Source organism: Kryptolebias marmoratus, linkage group LG6 (assembly GCF_001649575.2).
Source record: "Kryptolebias marmoratus isolate JLee-2015 linkage group LG6, ASM164957v2, whole genome shotgun sequence".
NCBI classification, from domain to species: domain Eukaryota; kingdom Metazoa; phylum Chordata; class Actinopteri; order Cyprinodontiformes; family Rivulidae; genus Kryptolebias; species Kryptolebias marmoratus.
In genome coordinates, this window is record NC_051435.1 from 1,687,765 (window position 1) to 1,691,844 (window position 4,080).

General features: G+C 44.5%; 1 long non-coding RNA gene across 1 annotated transcript; it reads left to right on the forward strand.

Moving 5' to 3' along the window:
* Positions 1 to 203: 203 nt before the first annotated feature.
* Positions 204 to 3,100, forward strand: LOC112451300. Its single transcript, XR_003040095.1, has 3 exons — positions 204 to 321; positions 413 to 576; positions 2,795 to 3,100. It is a non-coding gene; the product is annotated as an uncharacterized LOC112451300 (long non-coding RNA).
* The last annotated feature ends 980 nt before the right edge of the window (positions 3,101 to 4,080 follow it).

Below are 4,080 nucleotides of genomic sequence, written 5' to 3' on the forward strand. Positions count from 1 at the left end.
GCCGTCTGATGAAAAAACATTTAGGGCTTAGCTTTAATTTGAGGCTGTGGCCGCAGCGCCGCCGCAGCTGTCATCAGAAGATTGAAAGCAGCCGTGCAGGATCTACACCTCCATTAGATGATGAAGCACAGCTGATTTTAGAGGCTCACAACCAGGAGGTCCTCCACAATAAAAGTCTAACATTCATCTCTGCAACCCTTTCATCTTCATCTGACAGAACCTTTAAATGTCGGCTTGGGTTTTAGTTTTAGTTAAAAGCTGAAATTAGATAAGATTTCAAGAGGTCTCCATTTATTTCAGTGATTTCAGAAAGTATAAAAGGTGCAAAAACCCAAGTCACAGAAGTTATTTCAGAGCAGACAGCCACAGCACCATTTTATTCATTTTTAACAACTGTTTTCATTCTTTGCAGCTATTCTGGTGACATGACGCCATAAGGGATCATTTTAAAAAGGAGGCTGATGTCTGGAGGTTATTACCGGACCCTCACACGGTGTTCCCTGACCCACGGCAGGGTCCCAACCACCACTTTGAGAGCCCTTGTGTCAGATGTGTAAATGTGGCGACGTTACAGAGGTTTGATTAAAATCATTTTCACTAATATTCTGACTCTGAATCACAGAGAAAAAGCCTCCAAAGCAGTTTTTAAAGAGAGAACAAATGAATGTTTATATTTTTCCTCCTTTCGGATGTTTTGTGCTCGTGTGAACACCAGTGGCTGCTCACACGTTGGAGCAGAGAAATCCGGCCAATTAGCACCAAACGAGTGGAATCACAGCCAGCACCGACTCGACGAAGGCCGGTTACAAACCCCCCCCCACAGTGTTATTAATGAAGCGTTCATATTGTTTCACAGGCTAATGGTTTTTGTTTCTGAAGCCTGAAAGCCTCCTTTTGTTAATTGTTAATTCGGGTTTGTTTAACGCCTCGTTTCTGCCGCTTCACTTCTCGTTTCTCAGAGCTTCTTATCTTCTGATGACGGAGGTTCAAGGTTAATTCTTTCCCACCACGGAAGAAGGCCGGGCAACAAAAAGACATTCATGTGTGTTTACGGTAAACAAATGAACCCCGAGCCTCAGCCCACAGTTAGATTCAGGAATGTCGCAGTTTAGTTTCAGTCGTTGTGGCGGATCTTCGGAGGAAGGAGCTGCTGGGAGTTAAATGTGTGGAAGAGAATGAAGCTGAACTAATGGACTTTTGTTTAATGGCTTGATGACAAAATGATTCACACAGCGAGCGCTTTTTAAAACGATGCAGCTGCTGATGGAGACGTTAACCAGTGATTTTCATCTCCCAAAACAAGTTTTCACGATAATAAAGTCTATTGTTGACGTCTGTCTTGTGTAAATATGGGTTTCAGATGTTTGAATGACACAAGTTGTTTTTGTCTTCCTACGCCAGCCTTTAACACACTCATGTAGTCCAAACAGAGAGGGAGAAGCTGTTCCCGCTCTCGATCCATCACGGCGTCACAAAGAAAGCAGTTCAGCTCCAGTGTGTTTTGGCTGATTCCTCTGTTTAAATCACAGGCCCTAATGTTTGGGTTGGAGATTGTAATTTTGTAATGGCTGTTTACATAGCTTTAGGGCTGGCACAGAGGCAGTGAGAACAGGCTGCAAACACCTCGCACACTCACGCCGTTAAACCAACATCTCCTCCGCACCTTCAGCTCAGCATCCAGGCTTCACGCGCTCACGTGTAGGAGCAGGAAATAATGCACGTTTTGACTGCGCTGACCTCTGCAGGGTCCAGGTCACGTCTCCAACAGCCTTCTCATTTAATGTGAAGAGTGAGGTTGGGCCACGATGATTTAGAGCATGCTGTGGAGGTGAGAACGTGGACCGTCATGGAAACGAGCCCGTGCTGCAGGAACATCTCATGTCATCACCACATCACCAGGGCAGGAGAACAGTCAGGGTCACACAGAGCATCTCATGGACATTTAAAGTCAGCAGGATTTAGAGGAAACTGAGGGTAGCATCTTAATGTTGGACTCCTGAGGGAATCTCCAGGTGAGACGCCACCTTCAGAGCAGCATCATGGCTGCCGTCACACAGAAGGAGGTTATTTACAGGTCATCAGAGATGCTGGTGGAGACGGTATAGAGCAGGGGTGTCCAATCCTGGTCCTCGAAGGCCTCCATCCTGCATGTTTTCCTTGTTTCTCTGCTCCAACACACCTGATTCAGAGGTTAAATCACCTCTTCATGTTCTGCAGAAGCCTGTTAATCACCTGTTGATTCAGATCAGGTGTGTTGGAGCAGAGGAACAAGGAAAACCTGCTGGATGGTGGCCCTGAGGACCAGGACTGGAGACCCCTGATATAGAGCGTAAAGAAAGCCTGATGTGTCAACACATCTGCTGATTTTAGGAGTTTTTAGTGTCTGAAGCTTGTTTCTCACTGAGCTGCGAATGTTGGCAACAAATTCCAAACAGCATTCATGAGGAAGTTTCCAAACTGTCTCTAAATGTTTGCCGGAATCTCAGTTTCCTTTTGTGAGTCACAGACGTGTGGAAGGAACTTTAAAAGTGTTCAAATATCTTCTCTCTAAAGCCGCTGTGAGCGTCAGAAACTTGTTTTTACCTTTTTCTTAATTTAGTTTCCAAGAGTCAGAAAGTGAGAGAGGGGTTGGCAATGAAACCAAATCTGTGATCAAACTGAGACATAAATGGGACACTTTATAGAAATGTTTGTTTTGTAGGTACGTACATGTGTAAACATGTCATAAAAACCAATATGGTGTAAATCCAAGAGAAAATGTTGCTAATTTCTGACATTTTTGTGTCTCCAACAGTCGCAGTCACACACCAGTCCAAAGAAAAACTCCCTCAAAAAGTCTGGAAAACGAAATGAAAGTCTGGCTGCTTGGAAGAAAACTATAAGGAAAGGTGGAGTTTATTAAAATCTAAAACTGTGTAAAAACATCTGACTTGTGTTTGACACGACTGACTCGACTCCACATGTTAATACAAGTAAACACTTGGATTGTGACAGTTGTGATAAACACTCTGAGACTGGAATCTAATTATTTTCATTTTTCTGCACACACGCACACACACACACACACACACGCACACAGAAAGAACCTGTGTGTGTCATAACCTCCTGTAAGTCATCTTGATAAATAAAATCCTCTATAAATGTTCATTTTAAGGCAGATTAAAACGTGACTGACGGTTTTTTATCTCCTGAGCCTGGAGGCAAACTTTCTTTGTGCACGTTCACACTTTTATTTTATTCTGAAAATGACTCGGCTTCTCCGGCAGGTTGTAAGCATGACAGCGTTCATATGTGCGGCAGTTACATAAATCCTTAAAAAATCATTATGGTGGTGCAGGGGAACGCTGTCTATGCACGTTTCAGCGCCGTCATGTGTCTTTGGGAGAAGTTATTGCAGTAATTTGGTGCATGCCTCGTCGTCGTGATTCACTGTCGTAGATCAGATTCTTCTAACCTGTGATTAAAGGGTTTATATTTATCAGCACTTATTGAATTGGTTGCTGGGTTTTTTGCATTTTTTAGAGTGAGAATGAAATTCAACAAACTTTGAATTCCTTGAAGAAATGCATATCGCCCGCTGCCTCCTCCTGATGAGAAATGACAACAATCACATGACGTCCTGAGCCTCTGATGGGAATGACTCTCAGCTGTAATATTTCAGCTCCGTATCTATAAATGTGACTGAACTGAAACCAGTTGGTTGTGGCAGTCATGTGGAAACGAAGATGAAGTTTCCATGCAGTGGTTGAGTCCTGGTCCTGGTCGTGGTCTTCCTCCCTGTTCAGCTGCAGCTGCAGGGAGGAAGAGCAGGAAACTGTAACTAAAAGGTCACGCCCTCTTCATGTCACCGCCTGGGCCAAATGTATGCCAAATGTTCGGCTTTAACGGCGGGTAATTTATACACGCTGGCAGGAGCGAATTTGGACTCGTGGACCAGAGAGGTGTTGATTACCCTTTTTATCCGCCCGTTTGTTTGGGAGCGTGATCAAAGCCGTCACCCGTTAGCCATCATGTGCTCCCCCGCCCTCCCCTCCTCCCTCTGGCCCGCCGCCATGCGTCAGCCTGCTTCTCTTTATTTTA